Genomic DNA, 19,641 nt, shown 5'->3' with positions numbered 1-19,641 from the left:
CCCCGCCCCTGCCAAATTCATTTAAACCCTCCCCAACAGTAGTAGCTAACCTCTCAGCAAGAGTATTGGTCCCTGCTTTGTTCAGGTGAAACACATTCATCTTATACAGGTACCCCTTTCCCCAGAACTGGGCCCAATGCCCCAAGAAACTGAAACCCTCCCTCTGGCACCACTTCTCTAGCCACACATTTACTTGAACTATCTTCCTGTTTCTGTACTTACGAGCACATGGCACTGGGAGTAATCTTGAGATTACTGCATTTGAGATCCTGTTTTAAAATTTTTTTCTTAGCTCCTGAAACTTTGCCTGAAGGATCTCATCACTTTTTTTTACCAACGTCATTGTTTCTGACATGAAGCACAACTGTTCTCCTTACTCGCAGAATGTTGTGCACCTGCTTGGTAATATCCTTTACCTTGATATCAGGGAGGCAACATACCATTCAAGAATCACATTCGCCATCACAGAAATGCCTATCCTGCCCCTAACTATCAATCTTCAGTTTCTTCATCAATGATCTGACATAAGGACAAGTGTGAGGTTGTTTGTTGATGATTGTGCAGGATTCAATTCCTTTAACAACTCCTCCAGTAATGAATCAGCCTATGTGAGCCTGCAGCAGGACCTAGATGCAGGTCCTATGATGCGTACTTGACCTGATAAATAGCAGGTAACATTAACACCACATACGCGTTTGGTAATTATCACCTTTAAGAGAAGGCAAAATCATTTCCCCTTGACCTTCGATGGCAGCACCATTGCTAACTATCCCACCATTAACACCTTGGAGGACACCACTACTCAGAGGCTGAACCAGACCTGAAATATTTAAACTGTGACTACTTTGCGATGAGCAATTGATAACCAAATCAGAAGTGTGATGAAATACTCACCAATTGCCTGAATGGGTGCATCAAGAAACTCAACTCCATCCAGGAAGAGTAGTTGGCTTGATCAGTCCCCATGCCACTTGACTCAATATCTACCCTCTCCAATAATTAGTGCACAATGACTACAATATGTATGATCATCAGAATGTGCTACAACTCTTCAAGGTTACTCATCAACAGTAAATTCTCTCCCTTTGGGTTCTATCACTGAGAGGGATGTATTGTAATGGGAACATCATCACCTCCAAAGGTCTATTCCACACACCATTCAGACTTGGACATATTTCGCCATGCCTCTGCTGTCATTGAGTCATTTATCCTGGGATTTATTTTAGAACACCATTTTGGGAGCACCATCATCAAAGGACTGCTGTTATTCAAAGAGAATTGCCTCTCAGGGCAAAAAGGGATGCACAATAAATGGAACCGTGCCATAATTGCAACAAATAAAAAAAAGCATAAACTATAAATCAAAAATTGAAGTTAGTTTTCAAATCTGAATCAGAATATATTAAAAGTATAATTTATGCTATTATTAAAGTAAAATATAGAAATGATACTTAATGGAACATTTCATGACAAAACATAGTAATGATCAGTAATCTAATGTAACTGAGTAAAATGTTAAAATTATCATTTTAAAAATTAATAAGAGAGTACTGTTCAGTATGTATGTAAATTAAAATTAATATTTATGATTTGAAAATTTAAGAATAATCTTAAATGACTGAATGGAAAATATTTATGAATTAAACATCTAAAAATTATCCTAACCTTAAAAATAATTAGATTGACAAAGGGCTGTGAATTGGCCAGACATTCAACCGAGCGTGGACATGGAAAGTCCCATGGGGAAGGAGGGAGGTGGGAATGGAGCTTTCAGCAAGTCAGAAAATTTGCCAAATATCAAAGCAGGAAAATAAATCTCTGTATAATGGAAAAAAGCATTGAAAAAAATATTAAAAAGTGGAGGAAAAGCCAAAATGTAGATTATAACAAAATATAAAACTACATTGGGAAGAGGCCAAAAGGATAAGAGAGAGGATTCTGGAGATCTTACCTGGAAAGATTTGATGATTACTGAGAATGAAAAAAAAAGTTTTTAAATAAAATGAGAAAACTGAAAAAAGTAAAAAAAAAATGGTGAGGAATTGTTCTAAGTTTACTGTTTTCTGGGGGTAGGTTGGTATGTTGCAGCATCTCGGAGCCTTGAAGGCTCCAGACCTGTATAATAATGGTTTTAGTATAAAGAATGGAAGCTTCTAAAGCTCCAGATAATGATATAAGCGGAGCTGTTGGCACGACAGGTGCCACTTAGAGACATGGTGGAATGATGATGTCTGAAAAAGGAGTGTGTGATGTGCATCTCAGTTTTAATAGTTAATAATTACTAGCCAATCTCCCATGTCATTGCTCATGAGAAGTGAAGAAAAAAGCATAATCTTCATGTGAAAGTGGGTTGAAGCGTGGGTTCATTGGAGCAACATGCACTGGCATAATTCCATCCACATTTATAAGTCATAAATTTTGATATAATACTTTGACACAACTTATGGCAATTTGAGAAGCAGATAATTTTAATTGGTTGCAATGTAGGATTTTCTGTATAGCACAGGCTAAGGAACTGGAAGATACAAAAATGAGGCACTATAGCATCTCTACTGGTGGGAGGGTATAATTACATTCTGACAAATTTAGTTAGGCTGCTGCCATTATAAAGATAGGAATTTATGAAGGACAGTTTACCATTTCATGTAGCAGCATGGGGAAGCTAACAGGCACTGCATACCAGCTGCTGGCATAAATTAAATTTTGTTTGTTTTAGACCTGCAGCAAGAAAATAGGTATTAGAATTGATCAAGCTGAATAAGAGCATAAATCATAAGAAATAAGAACAGGAGTAGGACATTTGGCCCCTTGAGCCTGCTCAACCATTCAATAAGAACATGGCTGACCTAATTGTGGCCTTAACATCACTTTCCTGCCTGATCCCCACAACCCTTGACTCCTTTGTGGGTCAAAAATCTGTCTAGCTCAGCCTTGAATAAATTCAATGACCCAGCCTCGACTGCTGTCTGGGGTAGCAAATTCCAAAGATTAACAACCTTCTGAGAGAAGAAATTCCTCCTTATCTCTATCTTAAATGGGAGACACCTTATTTTTGAAAGTGCCCCTAATTCTAGATTCCCCCATGAGGGGAAGCATCCTCTCAGCATCTACCCTGCCAAGCTCCTTCAGAATCTTGTATGTTTCAATCAGATCACCTCTCATTCTTCTAAACTCCAATGAGTGTAGGCCCAACCTGCTCAACCTTTCCTCATAAGTCAACCCCTTCATCCCAGGAATCCACCTAGTGAACCTGCTCTGAACTACCTCCAATGCAAGTATGCCTCTCAAATTCAACCATGTACTCCTAACCATAAATGTACTCAAATATCTGTCCTGGGTGTTTGAAACCCATGTAGTCAGACTTCCTTGAAGATTGTTGTGTTACTTACTAGGAATAACGTGAATATGACTGAAATATGTACCGATTAGCTTGTATTAGACAGCCAGGTTCCACATGTCTTCAGCTCCTGCCACAAACTCCATTTCCTGGCTACCAGCTTCACCCTGTCCCTGGCCGCTGTCTGTGACTCAACCAAACCATTCACAACCTTGTTTTTCCAACCACACTGTCACTGGGATTGACTAATTATACCTCTGTGACATTGTCCATCTCTGACCCTGCCTCAGCTCATCTGCTGTTGAAAACCTCATCTATTACTTTGCTACCTCTAAACTTAACTATTCCAACTCTGTCCTGGCCAGTCTCTCATCTTCCACCCGCCATAAACTCGAGCTCATCTAAAACTCTGCTGCCCACATCCTAACTTGCATCAAGTCCTGTTCACCCATCATCTCTGTGCTCGCTGACCTACACTGGCTCCTGTTTGAGCAACACCTCGATTTTAAAATGCTCATACTTGTTTCCAAATCCCTCCATTGCTTCACCCTTCCCTATCTCTATAACCTCCTCCAGCCCTACAAACCTTTAAAATATCTGTGCTCCTCTGGTTCTGGACTCTTGTGTGTCCCTGATTTTAATCGCTCCATCATTGGCAGCTGTGCCTTGGCTGCCTAAGCCAGCCCTGGAATTTCCTTCCTAAAACTCTCTAACTCTCGACTTCTCTCTCCTCCTTTAAGATGCTTCTTAAAACCTGCCTTTTTGACCAAGCTTTTGCTTTTCAGTTTGGATATCTCCTTAGGTGGCTTGGTGTCAAGTTTTATTTGATAACACTCCTGTGAAGTGCCTTGGGATGTTTGACTATGTGAAAGGTGCTATATAATTGCAAGCTGTTGTTCTCTTTCTGTCATGATGCCGGGCACAAGTGTGAGTGTTTAAAATGTTATTTTCAAGAAGTCTTGTTTAGATTTTCTTGTTGGCTTCATTAACACAAATGATGAATTACAGATGTAGAGTGTTAATAAAAAAAAGCGACAGCAAATTATAATTAAGGAGAATTTTTCTTTCTCTTTCTGCCTTGCACTTCCATGAATTGCACAAGTTAGGTACATCAATAATTATATCCTAACTATAGCAACAGAATATACAGAATATAATAATGGGAGTGAAAATGGCCATTTATTTTAGCAAATCTAATCCTGAAATTTGCAAAGTCATGAATAGTCCCCGATTTATTTAATCTCCAGAGTGAGGTGAATAGGTACAGATAAAACATTGAACTCTCCTCTTCTTGCAAACTCCAAAAGTAACAGAAAACACTAAGATGTCAATCTGACATTTGGAGCCTATACAGTATTCAATCCTGACGAATTCTGTTCTACACATGATCCCAACAGGACTGGAGTCAATGTTTCCTTTAAAATTTAGTTGTTGTGCGTGGCCATTTTTTTCCAGTGTGCGGTCACTTTAAATTTTCTTTGCACAGCCGTGCACGCGAAGTATTTATCACAAAACAAAGGCTGTGTGGTACCTTCCAGGCTGCTGTGCAGCTGCGCAGCCACACAGTTTAGTGGGAACATTGACTGGAATCATAAGGGTAAATATTCATCTCCGCCACATGGCTGGTAATCCAGAGCAGTGAATAAGTCACTCATTATAGAAGCCGTCCGATTTAGGCTCCCTTGAAGGTCTATCACAGGTGATTCACTTCACCAGATTACCATCCTGACAGTGAAGGCAAAGATTTACCCCATTGCGTTCCATCGAATGTTGGTATTCTACATATAAACTTATCCACTGCCTCTGATACCTTTCTCAAAGCTGTTTCTACCATTCCATACAAATAAATTCAATAATATGCAGCTCTAATATAGTACTAGTACTTCTTTTGGTGGTTGATTTGTGAAGCAACTCTACTAAAATTTGATAAAAGAAATTGTCTTGTTTTAATCTATTATCATGATTATCATGACTCATGGGAGTCAGTTGCCAGCAATCGCCAGAGCTGGCGGGCAGCCATAAAGGCGGGGCAAAAGTGTGGCGAGTCGAAGAGACTTAGCAGTTGGCAGGAAAAAAGACAGAAGCGCAAGGGGAGAGCCAACTGTTTAACAGCCCCGACAACCAATTTTATCTGTAGCACCTGTGGAAAAGTCTGTCACTCTAGAATTGGCCTTTATAGCCACTCCAGGCGCTACTTCACAATCCACTGACCACCTCCAGGCGTATACTCATTGTCTCTCAAGACAAGGAGGCCAAAGAAGAAGTAGTACGTCTTTTGGTGGTTGATTTGTGAAACAACTTTACTAAAATTTGATAAAATAAATTGTCTTGTTTTAATCTATTATCAATACACGGTAGAAGATTTATTTGCCTAGAAATGGGAATGCGCTCCACCCATTTTACAGCACCTGAGGATCCAATATGGTGGGTGCTGTGTGCATGCTCATTTTGCACTGGAAGTACACTACACGTCACATCGTTAATGGTTTTTCCATAATAAAAACAGAAACTGCTGGAAATACTCAGCAGGTCAGGCAGCATCTGTGGAGACAGCAACAGAGTTAATGTTTTAGGTCTGTGACCTTTCATCAGAACAGGCTTTTCCCTAGATGTCTAGGGTGTATGCCTGAAACAGGTGTTAGTTCCTTTGCATATGCAAATCAGGGGTCTAATGCAAGTTTGAGGCCCCTGTTGCAAAATTGGATTGTGCATGGTCATAGCATGTGGCCTGCATAATGCAATCCGTACCATGAGGCGACAGCAGGAAAACCAGCAGTTAAGGCTACCATCAGAAAATTTTTAGTTATCTTATTGTGGTGCCAGGTGGAGCGGGATTATATATGTTGGCTTATACTGTACAGCCATCTCCATCTACCTCCCCAACTGCTCCATTCTGATTTCCTTAAGACCTCTGCTGTTCTCGGCACCTCCGGGACTAGCGAGCTGTCTCTGGGACCCTGATTGGTCCCTGCAGCTTGCCGGTAATAAACAAATGAGACCGGCAGACCAATTTCCCACAGCTCAGACTTCCTAGGTGCATGCAGTATACATGTTATATCATCTTCCTCAGGCAGAATTCTATAATGTAGCGCTGTTTTTGATATGACAACAGTTTTGATAATAAGAAAAATTGTAACTAAATAGAAGATATTTTGGAGATTCACTTGTGATATTACTCAGTCACTTGTCAAGGATTTGTAAAGCTCCTGTTTCCTTGGCTTTTTTTGATGTTTGCAGACACATGGCTTATCCTGCTGCTTTCATAAAGATCTTTTTTTACATTGGTTTTAAGCCAATATACAGTCAATTCTTTCCTATGTCCTAAAGATAATGAGAAATGCTTTTCAATTTATTGTGATTGAAAGGTAGGCCATTGCTTGTTTTCACATGGGATAGAATTATAAGAATATGTTGTCCAACTGTATTTCTTGATATAGATTTCATAGTCCCTACTACAGAATATCAAGAGTATTCATTAATTCTAGCTGGTACATAGTGCCAGATTGAAAAGATCCAAAAAACTCTATGGCTGCCTTTTGCTATGGTCCATCAATACTGCCTGTAGTGATTAGAGTTCATCAGAAAGTGCAGCTTGGCATGAAATGCAGGCAGCATGTTCTTACAAGTTCATATTTAATCAAAAAGATAGACTTTTTGTAATAATTTGAATTTTATTATGCCTTGGTTCCCTTCCTGGGTAAAGCCTGAGAAAGCTACAATTACAGTTTCGAAATAGATGAATTTCAGTATGAGAAATGAGTTCAAATCCTACTATGGCAGCTGGGGAATTTAGATTCAGTTAATTAAATAAATCTGGAAAAAAAGCTAGTATCAGTAACGGTGACCATGTAACTACTGGATTGTCGTAAAAACCACTGGTGCATTAATGTCTTTTAGGGAAGGAAATCTGCCGTCCTTACCTGGTCTAGCCTATATGTGACTCCATAGCAATGAGGTTGACTCTTAACTGCCCTCTGAAATGACCTAGCAAGCCACTCAGTTGTACAAAACTGCTATGACAGAGGATAATTTGAATAAAACCAGATGGACCACTCAGCATCAAGCTAAACGTTGGATTTGGACACCCAACCCAGTTGACCCTGCAAGGTTCTCCTCACTAATATCTGGTAACTTGTGCAAAAATTGGAGATGTCATAACAAGTGCAATGCCAAATAATGATTTTTTTTAATCCATCATTTGGAAACATGAATTAAATTTTAGAAAGAAACAGGAAATAAAAAACTGATAAAAGACCACTGCTAGCAGCTAAAATGGCCACCGCAATTTGCATCTAAATACCCTATATGCCAATGTATTGAGGTGGAGACATAGGTCTGGTAAAATCTCTAACCAGGACAATGGCTTGGGAATTTTGAATGAGCTACTTGTCTTGCCTTAATGAACAAGACATTAAAGGCAATCTTGGAACATTAACATTGGTGGAGACGAACCACAAAGGGTAATCGCTGAGACATTGGGACCTGAGAGAGATTGGGAATTCTTAGACCTGATCTAATTAAGTTGAAAAGAAAGAATACACTGAGTTTGACCAGTGAAGGACCCAAGTTGGGGTCTCCCTCTCCAGGCAACCTTGCAAGCTCGAACCCGGCCTGCTGGCTGCAAACATCCTAGACTATCATTGCTGCAGATGGAGACCCCGGGAAGAAAACCATCTGCATCACTGCCTCCAAGAAAACCCTGAATCAGTTGGCCACCTCTACCAGCCAGAAACTTCAGGACCATTGGGTTCAGCCAGATGACCACTGAATTACCAGACTTCACAGACTGTATATTCTTTTTTTATTATTCCAGACTGTAATCCAACCAAACTATTCTTCCCCACGCTGTAACCTTTTTGTGTGTATATGATTCTCGTGTGCCTGCGTGTGAAAGTTGGAGCATAGTTTATTATTTTACTTAGATTGGATTTTGGTTTGAAGTACAATAAACTTTGGCTTTCAATACAATAAACTAACTGCTTTCTTGTTTAAACTCAAGAAAACCTGTCCGATTTGTTCTTTTATGATCATAGCACATAAAGGTGTAAACAATCACTGAATTGGTAAGCATATCCACAGTTCAAAAGAAATAAACCTCGTTGCAGTCAAACAAGGAGAGGGACAAGAGGGCAACCTTTCGACCCCTCCTTGCCTGATTGTAACAGAAATTTGGGGGCTTGTCCGGGATCAAAACCCAAAAACAAATGAGAAATTGGAAGTGGGAAAGCAAATTGAACCTTCGCAAAAACTTTAAAACTTCAATGGAGGTTTCCTTGTGGTTTTCAGTGCTAGAGTACTAAAATGTCCACATTTGAGGCCAGTACCTTCCTACAACAGAGCGAAGTAACTTGGGACGGGCTAAATGCCCTATCTGTTGAAGAGTTGAGGAATGTGGCAATTAGGGACTACTATCTGTCCAAAAGTTAGGAAACCCAAAATCCTAAAACTTGTGGTCGGCCATTTTGCACGTGAAACTGAAGAATCAGGGACAAGATTAGAGTAGGAAACAGACAGAGTAACATTAGCTAAGAAACAGCTAGAACAGTGGTGACTAGAATTAGAATTCCAAGGCAGCTCAAACTAACTAGGGGAAGATCCAATGCACCCAGTGAAGGCACCGCTAGTGAGGGAGCTACCCCTAGCTCAGGCTGAGTGCTGAGCTCTTAAATTTCTCCCAATTGGTACCAAAACAAGGGGAAGCATTTTTCATCTCTTTTAAAAAGTTTGCAAAACAGCTGAAGGTGCCAGCAGAGGGCTGGACCCTGCTACTGCAGAGAAAATTAACAGAAAAATCCATGAGGTTTATTCACTGTTGCCTGATGAGAGTTTATCAGACTATGAGGTGACCAAAAATGCTATCCTGAGTGCATACGAGCTGGTACCAGAGGCGTACTGCCAAACATTTCAAACCCTCCGAAAGCAGCCTGACCCTCAAGTTTGAAAGAATTAAACAACACACTTTTGATCAATGGATACGGGAACTTCAGATAGAGGCCACATATGAAAACCTCAAATAGGTGATCCTTCTTGAGGAATTCAAAAACTCACTTCACCTTTCCATAAAAACACACGTGGAGGAACAAAAGATTCCAAGAGCCAGGCCGGCTGCAACCCTGGCGAATGAATTTACATTTATCCACAAGCCCTTGCCCCAACAGAAACCCTTCCTCATCACCTCCAAAAACCTGAAAAAGATAAAAGGTGGGAGAGCGATAGGAGCCTGAACAGCCACGGGCGAGAAGGGAAAGCCCTCCTCAGGCCTAAACGGATGGTGCTGAGAGCAGGAGAGATGCCCGAAAGCCTGTTTGTTTCTATTGTAATAAGGCAGGTCACCTTCAAGCTGAAAGGTATGGGGAAAACCTGTAGGATTAATTAGGGAACACCAGACCAGTTCAGGAAAAGGGGCCCTGATCCAGGAAACATACCGCTGTGAGTGCAGGAAAGCTTAACAAAATCCCTGAGAGATACCAAGATTTTTTGTCCAGAGGAAAAGTGACCCAATACCCCTTGAGTGAGGAAAGCAAGACCCTAGTCTAACTTATGGATACAGGGTCCACTCAATTCCTTCTGCTGGGAAAAGGCATGATCTTCCCCCAGAGAGTGCATTGAATGCTAGGGTGTTAGTAAACAGTATCAGAGGAAGTTATATGCCCATACCTTTATAACGGGTGCACCTGGAGTGTGACCTTGTTTCAGGACCGGTAACTGTGGGGATTGTCCCTAGTTTACCTGTGGATGGGGTCGACCTTCTCCTGGGAAATGATCTGGTGGGGGCAAATGTGGTAGCTTCCCCAATGGTTTTAGAGAGACCGAAAGAGGTCAGTGAGACAGAGCAGTTTAAGGAAATACTCCCTGGCATTTTCCTGACTGTGTAGTGACCCAGTCCATGACCAAACAAGCTCCATCAGAGGAGGCTGAACTGGCATTGCAGACCAATGATGCTACTGTCTGGTTATCTGAAACCTTCTTTGGGAAGTTAGAGAACCCAAAGGATGTGTTAAACAGGTCTTCCTTAGTCAAAGCTCAGAAAGCCAACCCAGTGTTAAAAAAGTTAGCACAGACTGACCAAACTGAAGCTGAAGTAGAGGGAGTTGAAGAGTGCAACTATTTAAAGAACGAGGTGCTGATGAGGAAGTGGAGACTATCTCACAGGCCTGTGGATGAAGAGCGGACAGTGGTTCACCGGGTAGTGGTGCCACCAAGGTACCATAAGGAAATACTGAGAATAGCCCACAAACTCATGTCAGTATACAAAAAACCCAAGCCCACATAACACAGCATTTTCACTGGCCACAACTCCACAAGGATGTGGTGGAGTTCTGTAGAACTTGCTACATGTGTCAGGTTGTAGGAAAGCCCCAACCTGCAAAAAAACCTGCACCCTTAATTCCCATATCGGCTTTTGAGGAACCATTCAGCAGAGTGCTGGTGGATTGTGTGGGTCCCCTTCTGAAAACAAAATAGGGCTACCAGTATCTTCTCATTATTATGCATGTGGCTACCTGATTTTGAGAGGCTATCCCCCTAAGAACTATCTTTGCCAAGGTAGTGGTGGAGGAGCTAAGCCAATTCTTCAATGAATATGGGCTGCCGGCCGAGATCCAGTCGGATCAGGGCATGAATTTCATGTCTGGTATCTTTCAAAAAGTCATGGGTAATCTGGGTATAACCCAGCTAAAGTCCTCAACCTATCATCCACAGTCACAAGGAGCTTTGGAAGGTACCATCAGACCCTAAAGACAATGATCAGGACATGCTGCTATGAGTAACCCCATGACTGGCGCAAAGGGCTGGGATTTCTCCTGTTTGCTACCAGGGACTCACCCACTGAGTGCACTGGCTTTAGTCCCTTTGAATTAGTTTATGAACACAAGGTGAGAGATCCTCTTAAACTAATCCAGGAGAGGTTTTTGGGACACAGGAATGAGGCTTCCATGGTAGACTACATCTCCATGTTCTGGGACTGGCTCATGAGAGTCTGTGCAGTGGCTCAGGAACACCTAAAAACCTCCCAGACAGTTATGAAAAGGCAGGCAGATGAACATGCCAAGGCCAGAACATTTCAGCCTGTAGACCATGTGTTAGTACTGCTCCCAATACAGGGTGAACCTGTGAAAGCCTCATTCAGTGCACCTATAGAGTACTAAAGAGAATTGGTAGGGTGAACTATTTAATTGACACCCCAGACAGTAGGAAAAAAACAAAGGCTGTGCTATGTTAATATGTTAAAGCAGTATCACAGCCAGGAAGGGGACAAACAAGCCAAGGCCTGTCAGGCAGTCAGCAGGGAGAAGGACGAAAAGGACAGTAAGGACGAGTTAAAGGGAGGCCTGAAGGATTCCCAACTCGAACCCCCCTACTGTCTGGTTAGCCAACACAGAAAATTAGACACTGTACTCTCCTATTTAAATGTAAAACCGAGAGTGCCCTAACAAGGCTGCTCACAGCATTTCAAGAGATCTGCAGGGACATACCAGGGTGCATAACCCTAACCCTACATGATGTAAATGTAGGAGAGACCCCTCCCATAAAACAGAACCCCTACCGCCTTGGTCCCAGCAAACTGACCCAGGTTTGGGAGGAAATTCAAGTATATGCTGGAACATAAGCTGATTGATTGCAGCTAGAGTTACCAAGTTGTGCTGGTGCCCAAGCTCGATGGCTCAACAAGGCTCTGCATTGATTATAGGAAGGTTAATGCAGTGACCAGAGCTGACTCACACCTAATTCCCTGCCTGGAAGACTGTATTGATAGATTAGGAAATGCCACCTACATAACCAAGATAGACTTGCTAAAAGGATATTGGCAGTTTCCCTGAACACCCCAAGCCAAAGAGATTTGGCTCGTCACCCCAGATGGCCTATTCCAGTGCTGAATGATGCCCTTTTCATTAAGGAATGCCCCAGCCACTTTCCAAAGGCTAATGAACCAGGTAGTAACTGGCCTACCTAACTGTGTAGTGTACCTGGATGATTTGTGAGCGTACAGTGACACCTGGGGGACCACCTAGAGCAGGTAGAAGCCCTCTTCCGAAGGTTGCAGTCATCTGGCCTAATGGTAAACTTTGCAAAAAGCGAGTTTGCTAAAGTTCAAGTAACCTACCTAAGGCATGTTGTAGGTCGGGGGCGAGTGCTGCCCAGAGCAGTAAAAGTACAGCCGCTGATGGATTTTCTCATCTCCAACACTAAACAGGAAATAATGCAATTTTGGGGAATGTGTGGGTTTTACCACAAGTCTGTCCCAAGCTTCAGCACTTTAGCTGCCCCACTGACAGAATTACTGTTGAAAAAAAGTAAAGTTTGTATGGTCAGAGAGGTGCCAAACAGCTTTTGAGAGGCTAAAACCTATCTTAACCAGTGCTTGCAGCTCCAAATTTTAATAAACCATTTAAAGTGGCAGTTGATGCTAGTGACCTAGGGGTAGGTGTCGTCCTGCTCCAAGATAACGAGTCAGGCATTGAGAAACCAGTTCAGTGCTTTTCCAAAAAATTAAACCGACACCAAAAGAGGTATTCCACAGTGGAAAAGGAAGCGCTGGGAATGTTGCCAGCTCTCCAGCAATTTGAGGCCTATGTCCAAAATGAATATAGGGAGACTATAGTCTACACTGACCATAAACCTTTAACCTTCAAGGAGAAATTCAAAAATCAGAATGCAAGGCTATTTCGATGGAGCCTGCTTTTGCAGCCCTACAACTTAAAAATTACCCACATTGCAGGAAAAAACAATGTGACAGCTGACACATTATCCAGAGTCTAACTCAATGCAGAATCATCCCAGATGAAAATTAAACCAGAGCATAGCTATGGCAGTGTGAGATTGAGAATGAATGTGTGTGTGTACAGTATCTTTTTTTAACCTTATAATGAAATGCTCCTGTCGTCACATTTCATTCTGCATGGGTGGAGGTGTCATGACGTGCTATGCTGAATGATGATTTTTTTTTAATCCACCAGTTGGAAACCTGAATTAAACTTTAAAAAGAAACAGAGACAAAAAAATGATAAAGGACCACTGCTAGCAGCTAAAATGGCTACTACAATTTGCTTCTAAATACCCTATATATACCAATGTATTGAGGTGGAGACGTAGGACTGGTAAAATCTCCAACCAGAAAAATGGCTTGGGAATTTTGATTGAGCTCCCTGTCTTACCTTCATTAACAAAACAATAAAGGCAATCTTGGAACATTAACACTGGTGGAGATAAACCACTCAAAGGGTAATTATTGAGACAATGGGACCTGAGAGAGATTGGGAATTCTTAAATCTGATCTAATTATGTTGAAAAGAGAGAATACACTGGGTCATCATGTGACAGACTCTCCATCTGTGTGAAAACTTGCAGCTCCTTCTCTCTACAGCAGACAAGCACCTGAGTTTGTCAAGTGAAGGACCCAAGTGGGGGTCTCTCTCTCTCTCCAGGCAACCTTGCAAGTTCGAACCTGGCCTGCTTGCTGTAACCATCCAAGCCTATCATTTCTACAGACAGAGACCCAGGAAGAAAAACATCTACATCACTGCCTGCAAGAAGCCATCGACCAGTTGGCCACCTTTACCAGCCAGAAACTTCAGGACCACTGAGTTCATCTGGAAGTCCACTGAATTACCAAACTCCAAAGACTGTATATTCCTTTTTATTGTTCTGGACTTTAATCCAACCAATCTATTCTTCTCCACACTGTAACTTATTTGTGTGTTTTTTTTTCAGTCATTTCATGGGATGTGGGCATCACTGGCCAGGCTGGCATTTATTGCCTATCCCTAATTTTTCTTGGTAGTGAGCTGCCTTCTTGAACCGCTGCAGTCCATGTGAGGTAGGTACACCCACAGTGCTATTAGGAAGGGAGTTTCAGGATTTCGACCCAGTGACAGTGAAGGAACGGCAATATAGCTCCAAGTCAGGATGGTGTGCGGCTTGGAGGGGAACTTGCAGATGGTGGTGTTCTCATGCATCTGCTGCCCTTGGTCTTCTAGGTAGTAGAGGTCGCGGGTTTGGAAGGTACTTCCTGACTAGCCTTGGTGCATTGCTGCAGTGTATCTTGTTTGTCGGTGGTGAAGCCATTGTTTGTCGATGGTGGAGGGAGTGAATGTTTGTGGACAGGGTGCCAATCAAGTGGGCTGCTTTGTCCTGGATGGTGTTGAGCTTATTGAGTGTTGTTGGAGCTGCACCCATCCAGGCAAGTGGAGAGTATTCCATCACACTCCTGACTTGTGCCTTGTAGATGGTGGACAGGCTTTGGGGAGTCAGGAGGTGAGACACTCACCGCAGGATTCCTAGCCTCTGACCTGCTCTTGTAGCCACAGTATTTATATGGCTACTCCAGTTCAGTTTCTGGTCAATGGTCAGTGGGGGCTTCAGTGATGGTAATGCTATTGAATGCCAAGGGGAGATGGTTAGATTCTCTTTTGTTGGAGATGGTCATTGCCACGTATCAGCCCAAGCCTGGATATTGTCCAGGTCATGCGGTATTTCTACACGGACTGCTTCAGTGTCTGAAGAATCGTGAATGGTGCTGAACATTGTGCAAGCGAACATCAACACTTCTAACCTTGTGATTGAAGGAAGGTCATTGAAGCAGCTGAAGATGGTTGGGCCTAGGACACCACTCTGAGGACCTCCTGGACTGATGTCCTGGAGCTGAGATGATTAACCTCCAACAACTACAACCATCTGCCTTTGCACTAAGTACATTTCCAACCAGCAGAGAGTTTTCCCCGATTCCCATTGACTCCAGTTTTGCTAGGGCTCCTTGATGCCATACTCGGTCAAATGCTGCCTTGATGTGTGTGTGAGATTCTCGTGTCTGTCTGTGTGTAGATCAGTGTGTGTGCACGTTGGAGTATAGGTTATTATTTTACTTAGATCGGGTTTTGGTTTTAAGTACAATAAACTAATCTCTTTCTTGTTTAAACTCAAGAAAACCTGTCCGATTGGTTCTTTTATGATCATAGCACATAAAGGGGTAAACACTCACTGAATTGGTAAGCATATCCACTGATTAAAATAAATAAATACTGTTGTAGTCAAACAAGGAGAGGGACAAGAGGGAAGCCTTTTGACCCCTCCCCGCCTGATCGTAACAGAGAGCTTTCCTGCTGGCTAGTCAAACACAGCTTGACATGGACATACTGAAGAATCATATATTTTAGCCAGCATTCCAGACTCCTCCATCAACATTCCTGGGTATGTCCTGTCCTAACGGCAGCACAGACCCACAAGAAGTGGCGGCACAGTGATATACAGTTGGGAGGGAGTGGTCCAGGGAGTCCTCAACATTGAACCAGACCCCATGATGTCTCATAACATCAGGTCAAACACGGGCAAGGAAACCTCTTTCTGATTACCACTTACTGTCCTCCTTCAGCTGATGAATTAATACTCCTCCATGTTGAACACCACTTGGAAGAAGCACTGAGGGTAGCAAAAGCACTGAATGTATTCTGGCTGAGGAATTGTAATCTCCATCACTAAGAGTAGCATGGTAGCTCTATTACTGACTAAGCTGGCTCAGTCCTGAATGACATATCTGCCAGACTGGGCCTGCGACAGGTGGTGAGAGAACCAAAACAAGGGAAAAACCTACTTGACCTCGTCCTCACCAATCTATCTGTCGCAGATGCATCTGTCCATGATAGTATTGGTAGAAATGACCACTGCATAGTCCCTCTGGAGCTGAAGTCCTGTCTTCACACTGACATCCTCCATCATTTTGTGTAGCAGTACTACTGTATTAAACACAGTAGATTCAGAACGGATCCAGCAGCTCAAAACTAGGCATCCATGAGGCGCTGTGGGTCATCAATAATAGCAGAATTGTGCTCCACCCCAATCTGAAACCTCATGGTCCAGCATATCCCTCACTCTACTATTACCATCATGCTAGGTGATCGAACCTGGTTCAATGAAGAGTGTAGGAGAGAATGCCAGGAGCAGCACCAGGTGTACCTAAATAATGAAGTGCCAACCTGGTAACGCTACAACACAGCACTACATGCATGTAAAACAGTGAAAGTACTCCTGCTGTCCTGACCAACATTTATCCTTTAACTATTGCGAAAATATTGACTACACTTGGTTGTGAAGCACATCAATCTCATGCAACTGTGGTTATTTCTTACACCACCATCCCAACATTAAACTCCCATACACAGACCAGACTATTGCAGTGAGCTCACCCACAACATTTAAATTTAATTTTTCAGTTAGACAGACACAAAGCCCACTCCACAAACTTAACGCCAACACATCTACCATGAGAAAAATCTAGGCCAAGGTGCATATCTGACTGGGTTGCAGTGCGCATGGCAATTTTTATTTCCAGACTATTAATCATATCCTTCGCATCAAACATGCAACTGGTATGAAAAAGAAAAATGCCATCAATCAGTTTGCTATAATTTCCGAATGAAGCCCTTTCTGTGGAATTTGAAGAGTCATGGATTCAGAAGTTCTCTTGTATCCTAAAGTGTTTGGGTTAATAAAATTCAGCAGTAAGTTGAACAGCTTAAAGAGCATAATAAAGCAAAAGCATCAACTAAGGACAACAAGATAATGGAGACATTGAGAAACAGACAAAATTTATACCAGAAATTGTTCAAAATCCATAGGAAAGAACTAACTTATTTTCCAAGCCTATTCCAATAGGATCCATTAGTGTGAAACAGTTATCATTAGCAACCGTCAGCTTTTGAAAGATGCCCATTCCATTATTGGAATTGTGGGACAGATTTGAACTATCAGTAGCTGATCAGGAGCATGCTGGCTTGCTAGCTAATAGTCACAGTGGGAGACCTGGTTTATTTTGAGAGCTGGGCCTCATTACCATACCACTAATGGAGTGCAAGTGCCAAAAGGAGTCCTTGCTGGAGCTCATCTGCTGGAGCCTGGAGGGCAACTCAGGTGGCAGTAAAGTAGGGACGGTGGGGGTTGGTGGAGGCCATGGAGACACAACAGAATCTTTTTAACCTTACCATTGTCAGTCCTCTTGAGCCAAACCACCTGGTGAAACTGGGCAGAGCATGCATAGTGCACACTCCACCCAGTTGTCTCCCACATTGGCTGTCAGGTCCGATGTACATCATAGAATCCTGATTGTCATATTAAAAAGAATTACCGCTTGACTTAAGTGAATTCGCTGGCCGCTCAACAGTAGACTTCTTTCAGGATGGCATTAACCAGATTAGGAGCAGGAGGTGGGTGGTAAACTTTTCTCCATAATTTTCAGCAGAGTCAGTTAAAATCTCCCCAAACCTTCTCTTCCTCATGCCCAGGACACAGACAGGATCTTCCAGCAGAGGCCACTTGAAAAGTGCTCATGAGCAGGAATGTTGACTAATTTCCTCCTCCGTAGCCTACAGATAGGTTGTGGCCAATTATATCACCATTCTTGCTAACCCAGCAAAAAAATCAAACTTAGGATCTGCTGGGCTGTATGGGTCATGTTGCCTTTTCCAACTGAACATTAGGACAGCTGCAAAGGTAAATTAAATAAGAAAGAAAACAATGATCAACAATTTTGAAAGCTTAATTCCAAGTAATAATATGCTGTATTTAATGAAATATATAAATAATGTCCCAGTTAACAAAGAAACTAATGATAGTATAATTTCAAAGCTTTTCTTTTCCTGGCTATTCAAGTGTAATAATTTCAGAATGCTTTAACTGGTGTTTTCGACCTTGATTAACTATTCAAATGGCATTTTGATGCTTATGTTTCTTCTAGTTTCAATTTCATTGCATTGCTTTGAGAGATGTGAACCAATCTGTTGATTGACAGGTGAAGATGTTAAGTTGTCTGTTGATGGATTGTGTTTGTCACTGGGTGTTTGATTTATCTTCACTACCTTGATTGCAATCATTTCACTTCAGGACTTTCTTTGTGGTTGATTTATTTATTGCGGACATACTTAGATCCCCATTTCTCTTTGGTCGTTTTTTATCTTTCATTTTATTCATCTTGCATTTTCTTCTTATTGCACAATTTATTTTTCATGAAAGATATATTGTTGGTATTGTCTCAGTGGGCTGAATTTTAACTTTCAGACCAGCTTGCAGGGTGGGTGGCTGGCTGCGCATTGGGAACCTGGAAGTTCCAGCAGCTTGTTTGTCAGTGGCTTTTTAACCCAGCCACTGCATTTGCATCTGACTTCTGGCTTTCCAAACAATTAAAGCAGGCAGGCATGAAGACAACCTATGTCACTCTGTTCAGCTCCAGTATTTAAAGAGACCCTGCAAGAATCAGAATTGAAGCATTTTATTAGCGGAGCGTGTCCTTACAACTCAGCCTGTACATGTGTGGAGAGATCACCGCCTCTTATTAGGGTCATGACAGAATCAGGACCTTCACAGGTTGAGGCTTAATGTGGAGAGGCAGCACCAGGCTTCTTCGAGGCGTCCTGGACATGATGCTGCGGGCTGCAAGGGCCTGCAAGGAGATTCTGTTTCCCATGGATAGGAGGAAGAAGGTAACCTCAGAAAACAAGAAGGTGTCACTGGAAGTGGCCGAGGAAGTCAGCAGCAGGAGTGTGATGGCTCGCTCCTGGATATCATACCGCAAGAGTTTCAATGACCTCATCAGGACAGGAAAGGTGAGTGCTGTGGCACATTCAAGTGCAAACCCCTCAGTCTGCCTTGCCAGCCTTCTTCTCAGACCAAAAAGCCTTACAGGTGCACCCATCCCTCTCTGTCAAGGCACCTCCCCACTGACATTCATCCTCATAACAAAATTACACTCATCCCTCACAGAGGCCATCCACAAATGTTGACCTTCTATCCTCTCAAAACATTCCACAGCTCACACTGCTAGCTCTCTTCTTTGTTTGCTTGCAGAAGAAGAGAGCATAGAACACCAGGGAGAGGCAGAGAGCTGGGGGTGGCCCTCCAGTCATCTCCAACATGACAGCTATGTAAAAGGAGGAGGTGATGGGGATAAGTTGGTCTTGGTATGCCTGGCCAATAGAGATGATGAGATGGGGATCTCGAGCTACCTGTGTTAGAATTAAAAATCACACAACCATATGCCATACAACGCTCACTCATGTACACTTAATGTAAGCAGCCACTGAAATATGATGATATGCTTAATGATGACTTAGAACTCGCCTTGTTAGTTATAATTCATCTCCCATAGCTCTGTCAAGCATCCCTCAGGAGCTGGTGCCAAAGGAAGATGAATAGTCCTCAGAGGAGGTCATGCACTCTGAGGAAGCACCATCACATGACATATGCACATCTTCCACAGGTCAGAAAGTCCTTGGTGGAACATCCAAGCAGATAGTTAGGCTGTCACATGGTGAGACAAG

The sequence above is a fragment of the Heterodontus francisci genome, chromosome 18, assembly GCF_036365525.1.
Source record: "Heterodontus francisci isolate sHetFra1 chromosome 18, sHetFra1.hap1, whole genome shotgun sequence".
NCBI classification, from domain to species: domain Eukaryota; kingdom Metazoa; phylum Chordata; class Chondrichthyes; order Heterodontiformes; family Heterodontidae; genus Heterodontus; species Heterodontus francisci.
The sequence above is the reverse complement of the archived record's forward strand: the minus strand, read 5'-3'. Positions refer to the sequence as shown.